We start from the raw sequence: 12,337 nt of genomic DNA, 5'->3' as shown, positions 1-12,337 counted from the left end.
CACAATGACTTGTGAAATGCTGATCGTCATAAGGGGGAGACTAGAGGGGTGTCTGGGTGGCTCAGTCACTTAAGCGTCTGCCTTTGGCTCAGGTCATGATCCTAGGGTCCTGGGATCGAGCCCCATGGCTGGGCTCAGTGGAGAGTCTGCTCTTCCCTCTCCCTCTCCCCCTCTCCCCGCTCATGTGCTCTCTCTCTCAAATGGATAAAATCTTTTAAAAAAAAAAAAAAAAGGAGGGCGCCTGGGTGGCTCAGTTGGTTAAGCGACTGCCTTCGGCTCAGGTCATGATCCTGGAGTCCCAGGATCGAGCCCCAAATTGGGCTCCCTGCTCAACGGGGAGCCTGCTTCTCCCTCTCCCATTCCCCCTACTATGTTCCTGCTCTTGCTATCTCTCATTCTCTCTGTCTCAAATAAATAAATAAATAAAATCTTTAAAAAAAAATAAAAATTAAAAAAAAATAATAATAATAAAAAAAAAAAAGGAGACTAGAAATAAAGCCAAAAAATTCTGTAGGTTCATGTGTGTGATTCTCACAAATATATTTCAGGAAAGGCAACCATAGGTGTGTTTCAGATACTTGATCATCCGTCATTTGAAAAAAATGGGTAGATTCTCTGTTGCCCTGGAGGCAGAATTATTGGGAGGTACAGGGAAGCAGATTTCAGTTTAAGATGGGAAAGAACTATCCTATTAGTTCACCACTAAAATTGCTGCCTTGCAAAGAAATGAACTTCTGGTCCCTGGAATTGTTCTAACATTTGTTTTAAAATGTAAGTTGTTTTTGTTTTTTAAGATTTTATTTATTTGAGAGAGAGAGTGAGAAACATCATGAGAGGGGAGAGGGCCAGAGGGAGAAGCAGGCTCCCTGCTGAGCCGGGAGCCTGACATGGGACTCAATCCCAGGACTCTGGGATCGAGATCCGAGCCGAAGGCAGTCACCCAACCAACTGAGCCACCAAGGTGCCCCTAAAATGTAAGTTTTTTAAATTGAGATATGGTAGGCCAACAGATCAGGGGACGAATGCCATTGAAAAAGATGATTTGTTCCCAAGAGGAAAGGGCACACCATGCCACACAGGAACACACAGGTAGGCATCAGGTTAGGTGAGGAGGCAGAAGCAACAAGGGGAAAGCATGGCATGGGTCTTTATTGTGGTTCCATGTGCAAGGCAAGGTAAGCATACTTAGGATTGGCTAGTTTGAATAGTTTCAGCAGGCTCTGGAGCTTAGAGACTGTCCCAAGTTGTCTGGTACCTTGCCCTAGGGTGATTAGGACAGGGAAATATTGACCCGGGTGTGTAAGAGCCAGATACAAGAAGTGGGGCTCTAGATTGGTTGGTTTGCAAATGCAAAGCAGACTCCTGACTGTCTCTAGGAACAAGCTGATGCCAGGTGGGGCAGGGCCTCCCCTGTCAGTAAGGCCCCAGATGCCAAAACATCAAGAATACAGGAAATAAGAGCATGTAATTGATACACAGACTGGATTACTATCCCAGAGATACCGTAAATAGGATTCCTGCTTGGTTCCAGGCTACACTCGATGTTTTCTAAAACTGTGACTTGTATTCATTCAGACTGTCGCCAAGTCTCCAAACAAGTTAAATTGAAAACAAAGAAATGGGAGATATAGAAGCCCCAGGGATCTATACTGGGATTTGTCATATTAAATTTGTGTTAATTCTGGAAAGGGGAGATGATACTAAAGTTTATTTAGGGACATAGTGCTAGCTCAACAGGGTAAACAAGTTCTCACACAGTTTTGTGAGTGGACAAAAGTGATTTACAAGTGATGAACAAAAAACTGGGGGATCTGGGGACAAATAGACAAAACTATGAGTATCATGGTCTCCTACCTGTTATTTAAGCTCAGAAAGAGATCTCTATAGCTACCAGTCCAGGGTATGGTCACAATCAAAAGTATCTATAAAATGCTACTATTAGGAAGGGTTTTGAAAATCAAGCAGAGAATCTTACCAACCATTATAAGAAACAAAACACAAAATTTGTCTCTCTTTACCTATGTAAGGCTTACTTATTGCATTTCAGGTGAAAGGCTGAGTTGAAGAAAGCCCAAGGAAGAATAGACAAGTGACCAAGAGAAGGCCAGCCACTAAACATGTAGGCCCGTCAGTCGGGAAATCAAGGCTGAGAACGAATATTACCAAAATCTATAAAATCAGGGTAAGTACGGGTGGGTAGGTTAAACTTGGATTTATTGACCAAATTCCTGAGTGCTAATCATTAAGGTAGCAACACTTGAAACTTAAAGAAATACTTAGAGGCAAAAAAAACTTTATGCTATGTAAGAAATGGGTCATTCCACCCAGAGGTGATATAGGAAGACATAGTTTTGAAACTGAGTTGTTAAGCAACAAGACATACTGGAGGCCATTTGTGCAAATTCTCACTTCCCACATGGGCAAAGTGGCCCAAGAGAGATTAGGTGTCCTGGTCAAGGTGACACAGCGAAATCCAGGTAAATCAACGTTCATTAAATAAACATAAGCACTTTGTCAGGCACAGTACAAAGTTCATTCTACCCTGGCATGTGATTAGATAAATCCATTAACAATTTCTAGGGGTTTCTAAAGAGTTTTTGATGGAAGCTAGAAATTTAGGAATATCATTTTGAACATTGACAGCATGAAAGGCGGTTTAGCAGTCCTACAAAACATACCCTCATTCAACTGTCTGAGACAAAGACCAGGCTAGACCATTAGGTAGATTCAAATTTGATTACCCTTATTTAATGCTTGGTACCTGTAAATCTGTCAGAAATGATGAAATAAATATCTACATTTTTGGATTATCTGTGTGACAACTCTCCATTAGCACAAATAAACAGCAGTTAATGATTCACCCACTTTCATCCCTGGGTTATGTGCAGACATGGAGCCGCGGCCTCAAAGACAGGTAACAAGGAAACATTTGATTCTTCTCCTTGTGTTATATTCTTGTAATTAGATTGGAATATGTCCACGGAAGCTTGGAAAATCCACAATACTTTAATGAAGTAAGCTATGATACATCTTCTGTATTTGTCATTCCTGAATTTTTTCCTAGACCCTGTTCCTCCCATTAAAATTATCTTTAGAAAAGCCTCATTTTTTGCTGGATTTTATAGATTCAGATTTTATGAAGATTCAGACTCTGAAGCTCCTTTTTTATTGTTACTTTTGAAGAACACTTCAAAGCAAATATAATAATATAAATTAAATTATAGGAAAAAAGGTTTAAACTCATCACAGAAACAATTTTCCAACATTTTAGAAGTATATACTTATAAGCAATTGTCACACTAATCATAAAACTGTTCCTACCTATTGGATAGGGATCTTGAAAAACAAGCAGTATAACTTAAGTATTCCACAGCTCTTTGCAGAAATGCTAGTGGAAACTGAGTAAGCGCTTGAAATCTCATGATAAAGTAAATTTGATGATTTTTGTAGGACTGAGCTTATTTATTCAACAAGGGTGTTTCAGCATCTACATACAGTGTGGCAAGCGCAAGGCTGGGCTGGAGATGCAAAGATGAGTGAGACAGTCTTCACCTTCAAGGAAGTGCATGACTATGCTCATGCCTGTATCTCAGTTTTATTCCACCAGCAATAACAGAAGGAAATTGACATAGACATGTCTTTACCACATGTGAAAATGTTTCATGGTAACAGTAGACTAGAATCCTTAGGATTTATTTTATACATCTTTATTTGGGAAATTTGGGCTGTTAACCAACATATATTGTTGAATATTATACATATGTATTTATTCGTTCATTTATTTTAATTCTAGTGTCATTAACATACACTGTTATTTTAGTTTCAAGTGTACAGTATAGTGATTCAGCAATTCCATATATTACTCAGTGATCATCAAGATAAGTGTACTCTTAATCCCCTTCACCCATTTCACCCCTCCCCCCACCCACCTCCCCTCTGGTAACCCTCTGTTTGTTCTCTGTAGTTAAAAGTCTATTTTTTGGTTTGTCTCTCTTTTTTTCTCTTTGCTCATATGTTTTGTTTCTTAAATTGCACATAGAGTGAAGTTCCATGGTATTTGTCTTTCTCTGACTGGCTTATTACTTAGCATTCTACTCTCCAGATTCATCCATGTTGTTGCAAGTAGCAAGAGTTCGTTCTGCTTTATGGCTGAATAATATTCCATTGTATATATATATCACATTTTCTTTTTTTTTATTTTATTATGTTATGTTAGTCACCATACATTACATCATTAGTTTTTGGTGTAGTGTTCCATGATTCATTGTTTGCGTATAACACCCAGTGCTCCATTCAGTACGTGCCCTCTTTAATACCCATCACCAGGCTAAGCCATCCCCCCACATCCCTCCCCTCTAGAACCCTCAGCTTGTTTCTCAGAGTCCATAGTCTCTCATGGTTCGTTTCCCCCACCGATTTCCCCCCCTTCATTTCTCCCTTCCTACTATCTTCTTTTTTTTTTTTTTTTAACATATAATGTATTATTTGTTTCAGAGGTACTGGTCTGTGATTCAACAGTCTTACACAATTCACAGTATCACATCTTCTTTATCCATTCATCTATTGATGGACACTTAGGCTGCTTCCATAATTTAGCTATTGTAAATAATGCTGCAGTAAACACAGGGGTGGATATACTCCTTTGAATTCGTGTTTTCATATTCTTTGGGTAAATACCCAGTAGTGTGATTACTGGATCATAGAGTAGTTCTATTTTTAATTTTTTGAGGAACCTCCACACTGTCTTCCAGAGTGGCTGCCTCAGTTTGCATTCCCACCAACAGTGCACAAGGGTTCCTTTTTCTCCACATCCTTGCCAACACTTGTTTCTTGAGTTTTTTATTTTAGACATTCTGACAGGTATGAGGTGTTATCTCATTGTGGTTTTGATTTGCATTTCCCTGTTGATGAGTGATGTTGAACATCCTTTCATATGTCTGTTGGCCATCTGTATCTTTTCTTTGGAGAAATGTCTGTTCATGTCTTCTGCTCATTTTTTAATTGGATTATTTGGTCTTGGGGTGTTGAATTGTATAAATTCTTATTTATTTATTTATTTATTTATTTATTTATTTATTTATTTGTTAGAAAGAGAAAGCGTGGGCGAGAGAGAGTGAGCGAGAGTACAAGCAGGGGTAGCTGCAGGCAGAGGGAGAAGCAGGCTCCCTGCTGAGCAAGGAGCCCGATGCGGGACTCGATCCCAGAGCACTGGGATCATGACCTGAGCTGAAGGCAGCCGCTTAACTGACTGAGCCACCCAGGTGTCCTGAATTGTATAAATTCTTTATAGATTTTGAATACTAATCCTTTATTGGATAGGTCATTTACAAATATCTTCTCCCATTCTGTACGTTGTCTTTTAGTTTTGTTGGTTGTTTCCTTCGCAGTACAGAAGCTTTTTATTTTGATGCAGTTCCAATCGTTTATTTTTGCTTTTGTTTCCTTTGCCTCAGGAGAGATATCTAGAAAGATGTTATTATGGCCAATGTGAGAGAAATTACTGCCTGTGCTCTCTTCTACAATTTTTATGGTTTCAGGTCTCACATTAAGGCCCTTAATTCATTTTGAGTTTATTTTTATGTGTGGTGTAAGAAGGAGATCCAGTTTCATTCTTTTGCATGTAGCTCCAGTTTTCCCAACACTGTTGAAAAGACTTTTTTCCACTGGATATTCTTTCCTGCTTTGTCGAAGATTAATTGACCATGTAGTTGTGGGTTTATTTCTGGGCTCTCTATTCTGTTCTGTTGATCTATGTGTCTCTTTTTGTGCCAGTACCATGCCATTTTGATTACTACAGCTTTGTTTTTTTGTTTTGTTTTGTTTTTTAAAGATTTTATTTATTTATTTGAGAGAGAGACTGAGAGAGACAGAGCATGAGAGGGGGGAGGGTCGGGAGGGTCAGAGGGAGAAGCAGACTCCCTGCCGAGCAGGGAGCCCGATGCAGGACTCGATCCAGGGACTCCAGGATCATGACCTGAGCCGAAGGCAGTTGCTTAAACAACTGAGCCACCCAGGCGCCCTGATTACTACAGCTTTGTAATATAACTCTGGAATTGTGATGCCTCCAGCTTTGCTTTTCTTTTTCAAGATTGCTTTGGCTATTCGGGGTCTTTTGTGGTTCCATACAAATTTTAGGCTTGTTTGTTCTAGCTTGTGAAAAATGCTGTTGGTATTTTGATAGGGATTGTGTTAAATGTGTACTCCTGAAACCAATATTACACTATGTGTTAACTAACTAGAATTTAAATAAGAATTTGAAAAGGAAAAAATTGTGCAGATTGCATTGGGTAATGTAGAGATTTTAACAGTATTTCTTCTTCTAATCCATGAGCAAGAAATATCTTGCCATTTGTTTGTGTCATCTTTAATTTCTTTCATCAATTTTTTTTAAGTTTATTTATTTTTAGTAATCTCTACACCCAACATGGGGGACTCCAGCTCACAATCCCAAGATCAAGAGTCACGTGCTCTTCCAAATGAGCTAGCCAGGCGCTCCTTTCATCAATGTTTTATAGTTTTCAGCGTATAGGTCTTTCACCTCTTGGGTTATGTTTATCTCTGGTATTTTGTTATTTTTGGTGCAACTGTAAGTGGGATTGTTTTCTTAATTCCTCTTTCTGCTACTTTATTATCAGTGTATAGAAATGCAGTGGGTTTCTGTACATTGATTTTGTATCCTGCAATTTTACTGAATTCATGTATCAGCTCTAGTAGTTTTTCGGTGAAGTCTTTAGGGTTTTCTATATATAGTGTCATGTCATCTGCAAATAGTGAGAATTTTACTTCTTCCTTACTAATTTGGATGCCTTTTATTTCTTTTTGTTATTGATTGCAATTTTTATTGATTGTTATTGATTGCTGGACTTCCAGTACTATGTTGAATAAAAGTGGTGAGAGTGGACATCCTTGTCTTGTTCCTGACCTTAGGGGAAAAGCTCTCAGTTTTCCACCATTGAGTATGATGTTAGCTGTGGATTTTTCACATAAGACCTTTATTATGTTGGGGTATGTTCTCTCTAAATCCACTTTGTTGAGGGTTTTTATCATGAATGGATGTTGTACTTTGTTAAACACTTTTTCTGTGTCTATGAGATGATGATATAGTTCTTATCCTTTCTATTACTGATGTGATGTATCACATTGATCCATTTACAAGTATTGAACCACCCTCGCATCCCAGGAATAAATTCCACTTGATTGTGGTGAATGATTTTTTTAGTGTATTATTGGATTCAATTTGCTAATATTTTATTGAGGATTTTTGCATCCAAATTCATCAGGGAAATTGGTCTGTAGTTCTCTTTTTTTGTGATGTCTTTATCTGGTTTTGGAATCAAGGTAGTGCTGTCCTCATGAGATGAATTTGGAAGTTTTCCTTCCTCGTCTATTTTTTGGAAAAGTTTGAGAAGAATAGCCATTAATTCCTCTTTAAACATTTGGTAGAATTCACCTGTGAAGCTATCTGGTCCTGGACTTTTATTTGTTTTATTTGTTTTGTTTTGTTTTGTTTTTTATTACTGATTCAGTTTCATTGTAGGTAATAGGTCTGTTCAAATTTTCTATTTCTTCCTGCTTCAGTTTTGGTCAGTTATGTTTCTAGGAATTTATCCATTTCTTCTAGGTTGTTCAATCTGTTGGCATATAATTCTTCATAATACTCTCTTACAATCCTTTGTATTTCTGTGGTGTCATTAACCAACATATTTAATTTGAAGAACTTTTTTGTTCCTTCTGCAAAATAAGATTTTTCAGAAGCAGCGATTTTTTGCCTTCTGCATTAAAAAAAATGGAAAGTCTTTTGCCATTAAAAAAGTCAAAAAATAGATTTAAAGTCCACAAAAGGCAGCTCTATACAAGCACAGTTTCCTGAGTAATTATTGTAAAATCTCTACCTTTGCTTTAATTATCTGAGTAACTGCTTCAATCTTCATTACATATTGATTATTTAAAAATGACTACTGAGGGCGCCTGGGTGGCTCAGATGGTTAAGCGTCTGCCTTCGGCTCAGGTCATGATCTCGGGGTCCTGGGATCGAGTCCCACATCGGGCTTCCTGCTCCTTGGGAGCCTGCTTCTCCCTCTGCCTCCCTCTCTCTCTCTCTGTCTCTCATGAATAAATAAATAAAATCTTTTAAAAAAAATAAAAATAAAAAAAATAAAATTAACTACTGATTCAGGTCTGGTAGATATGCCTTGGAATAAAATATGGATCCAATATGTCAATACAAATGTATTTTATTATTATTTTTTTTAGTATTTTTGCATTCTTTTATTTATTTATTTATTTATTTTTATTCTTATGTTAATCCCCATACATTACATCATTAGTTTTAGATGAAGTGTTCCATGATTCATTGTTTGTGCATAACACCCAGTGCTCCATGCAGAACGTGCCCTCCTCAATACCCACCACCAGGCCAACCCATCCTCCCACCCCCTCCCCTCTAGAACCCTGTTTGTTTTTCAGAGTCCATCGTCTCTCATGGTTCCTCTACCCCTCCGATTTCCCCCGCTTCATTCTTCCCCTCCCGCTACCTTCTTCTTTTTTTTTTTTTCTCTTAACATATATTGCATTATTTGTTTCAGAGGTACAGATCTGAGATTCAACAGTCTTGCACAATTCACAGCGCTTACCAGAGCACATACCCTCCCCAGTGTCTATCACCCAGTCACCCCATCCCTCCCACCCCACCCCCCACTCCAACAACCCTCAGTTTGTTTCCTGCGATTAAGAATTCCTCATATCAGTGAGATCATATGATACGTGTCTTTCTCTGTTTGACTTATTTCACTCAACATAATACCCTCCAGTTCCATCCACGTTGTTGCAAATGGCAAGATCTCATTCCTTTTGATGGCTGCATAATATTCCATTGTGTATATATACCACATCTTCTTTATCCATTCATCTGTCGATGGACATCTTGGCTCTTTCCACAGTTTGGCTATTGTGGACATTGCTGCTACAAACATCGGGGTGCACGTAACCCTTCGGATCCCTACTTTTGTATCTTTGGGGTAAATACCCAGTAGTGCAATTGCTGGATCATATGGTAGCTCTATTTTCAACTTTTTGAGGAACCTCCATACAGTTTTCCAGAGTGGCTGCACCAGCTTGCATTCCCACCAACAGTGTAGGAGGGTTCCCCTTTCTCTGCATCCCCGCCAACATCTGTCGTTTCCTGACTTGTTAATTTTAGCCATTCTGACTGGTGTGAGGTGGTATCTCATTGAGGTTTTGATTTGGATTTCCCTGATGCTGAGCGATATTGAGCACTTTTTCATGTGTCTGTTGGCCATTTGGATGTCTTCTTTGGAAAAATGTCTGTTCATGTCTTCTGCCCATTTCTTGATTGGATCATTCGTTCTTTGGGTGTTGAGTTTGATGAGTTCTTTATAGATTTTGGATACTAGCCCTTTATCTGATATGTCATTTGCAAATATCTTCTCCCATTCTGTCGGTTGTCTTTTGGTTTTGTTGACTGTTTCCTTTGCTTTGCAAAAGCTTTTTATCTTGATGAAGTCCCAATAGTTCATTTTTGCCCTTGCTTCCCTTGCCTTTGGCAATGTTTCTAGGAAGAAGTTGCTTTGGCTGTGGTCAAAGAGGTTGCTGCCTGTGTTCTCCTTTAGGATTTGGATGGACTCCTGTCTCACATTGAGGTCTTTCAACCATTTGGAGTCTATTTTTGTGTGTGGTGTAAGGAAATGGTCCAGTTTCATTCTTCTGCATGTGGCGGTCCAATTTTCCCAACACCATTTGTTGAAGAGACTGTCTTTGTTCCATTGGACATTCTTTCCTGCTTTGTCAAAGATGAGTTGACCATAGAGTTGAGGGTCCATTTCTGGGCTCTCTATTCTGTTCCATTGATCTATGTGTCTGTTTTTGTGCCAGTACCATGCTGTCTTGATGATGACAGCTTTGTAATAGAGCTTGAAGTCCGGAATTGTGATGCCGCCGTCTTTGCTTTTCTTTTTCAACATTCCTCTGGCTATGCGGGGTCTTTTCTGGTTCCATACAAATTTTAGGATTATTTGTTCCATTTCTTTGAAAAAAGTGGATGGTATTTTGATGGGGATTGCATTGAATGTGCAGATTGCTCTAGGTAGCATTGATATCTTCACAATATTTGTTCTTCCAATCCATGAGCATGGAACGTTTTTCCATTTCTTTGTGTCTTCCTCAATTTCTTTCATGAGTATTTTATAGTTTTCTGAGTACAGATCCTTTGTCTCTTTGGTTAGATTTATTCCTAGGTATCTTATGGTTTTGGGTGCAATTGTAAATGGGATCGACTCCTTAATTTCTCTTTCTTCTGTCTTGTTGTTGGTATATAGGAATGCCACTGACTTCTGTGCATTGATTTTATATCCTGCCACTTTACTGAATTCCTGTATGAGTTCTAGCAGTTTTGGGGTGGAGTCTTTTGGGTTTTCCACATAAAGTATCATATCATCTGCAAAGAGTGAGAGTTTGACTTCTTCTTTGCCAATTTGGATGCCTTTGATTTCTTTTTGTTGTCTGATTGCTGTGGCTGGACTTCCAATACTATGTTGAATAGCAGTGGTGATAGTGGACATCCCTGCCGTGTTCCTGACCTTAGGGAGAAAGCTCTCAGTTTTTCCCCATTGAGAATAATATTCGCTGTAGGTTTTTCATAGATAGCTTTTATGATATTGAGGTATGTACCCTCTATCCCTATACTCTGAAGAGTTTTGATCAAGAAAGGATGCTGTACTTTGTCAAAAGCTTTTTCTGCATCTATCGAGAGGATCATATGATTCTTGTTCTTTCTTTTGTTAATGTATTGTATCACATTGATTGATTTGCGGATGTTGAACCAACCTTGCAGCCCAGGGATAAATCCCACTTGGTCATGGTGAATAATCCTTTTAATGTATTGTTGGATCCTATTGGCTAGTATTTTGGTGAGAATTTTTGCATCCATGTTCATCAGGGATATTGGTCTGTAATTCTCCTTTTTGATCGGGTCTTTGTCTGGTTTTGGGATCAAGGTAATGCTGGCCTCATAAAATGAGTTTGGAAGTTTTCCTTCCGTTTCTATTTTTTGGAACAGTTTCAGAAGAATAGGTATTAATTCTTCTTGAAATGTTTGGTAGAATTCCCCTGGGAAGCCATCTGGCCCTGGGCTTTTGTTTTTTGGGAGATTTTTGATGACTGCTTCAATTTCCTTAGTGATTATAGGTCTGTTCAGGTTTTCTATTTCATCCTGGTTCAGTTTTGGTAGTTGATACATCTCTAGGAATGCATCCATCTCTTCCAGGTTATCTAATTTGCTGGCATAGAGTTGCTCGTAATATGTTCTTATAATTGTTTGTATTTCTTTGGTGTTGGTTGTGATCTCTCCTCTTTCATTCATGATTTTGTTGATTTGGGTCATTTCTCTTCTCTTTTTGATAAGTCTGGCCAGGGGTTTATCAATCTTGTTAATTCTTTCAAAGAACCAGCTCCTAGTTTCGTTGATCTGTTCTACTGTTCTTTTGGTTTCTATATGTCATTGATTTCTGCTCTGATCTTTATTATTTCTCTTCTCCTGCTGGGCTTAGGCTTTATTTGCTGTTCTTTCTCCAGCTCCTTTAGGTGTAGAGTTAGGTTGTGTACTTGAGACCTTTCTTGTTTCTTGAGAAAGGCTTGTATTGCTATATACTTTCCTCTTAGGACTGCCTTTGCTGCATCCCAAAGATTTTGAACAGTTGTGTTTTCATTTTCATTGGTTTCCATGTATTTTTTCAATTCTTCTTTAATTTCCTGGTTGACCCATTCATTCTTCAGTAGGATGCTCTTTAGCCTCCATGTATTTGAGTTCTTTCCGACTTTCTTCTTGTGATTGAGTTCTAGTTTCAAAGCATTGTGGTCTGAAAATAGGCAGGGAATGATCCCAATCTTTTGGTACCGGTTAAGACCTGATTTATGACCTAGGATGTGATCTATTCTGGAGAATGTTCCATGGGCACTAGAGAAGAATGTGTGTTCCGTTGCTTTGGGATGGAATGTTCTGAATATGTCTGTGAAGTCCATTTGGTCCAGTGTGTCATTTAAAGTCTTTATTTCCTTGTTGATCCTTTGCTTAGACAATCTGTCCATTTCAGTGAGGGGGATGTTAAAGTCCCCCACTATTATTGTATTGTTGTCGATGTGTTTCTTTGCTTTTGTTACTAATTGCCTTATATAATTGGCTGCTCCCAGGTTAGGGGCATAGATATTTACAATTGTTAGATCTTCTTGTTGGATAGATCCTTTAAGTATGATATAGTGTCCTTCCTCATCTCTTATTACAGTCTTTGGTTTAAAATCTAATTTGTCTGATATAAGGATTGCC

At 38.5% G+C, this 12,337-nt stretch overlaps 1 protein-coding gene across 2 annotated transcripts in view; it reads left to right on the top strand.

Moving 5' to 3' along the window:
* The window catches only part of SPRYD7 (SPRY domain containing 7), a 48,877-nt gene that overhangs the window by 18,567 nt on the left and 17,973 nt on the right, over positions 1–12,337 (top strand). For both annotated transcript variants that reach the window (XR_004678936.1, XR_004678937.1), the window contains exon 6: positions 2,048–2,182. The gene's annotated coding sequence lies outside the window, so the exon portion shown is untranslated. The remainder of the gene's footprint in view (positions 1–2,047; positions 2,183–12,337) is intronic.

This window comes from Mirounga leonina, unplaced genomic scaffold, assembly GCF_011800145.1.
Source record: "Mirounga leonina isolate KUSES-001 unplaced genomic scaffold, KU_Mleo_1.0 Mir_127, whole genome shotgun sequence".
NCBI classification, from domain to species: Eukaryota; Metazoa; Chordata; class Mammalia; order Carnivora; family Phocidae; genus Mirounga; species Mirounga leonina.
This window is presented reverse-complemented; position numbering and strand designations above follow the sequence as displayed.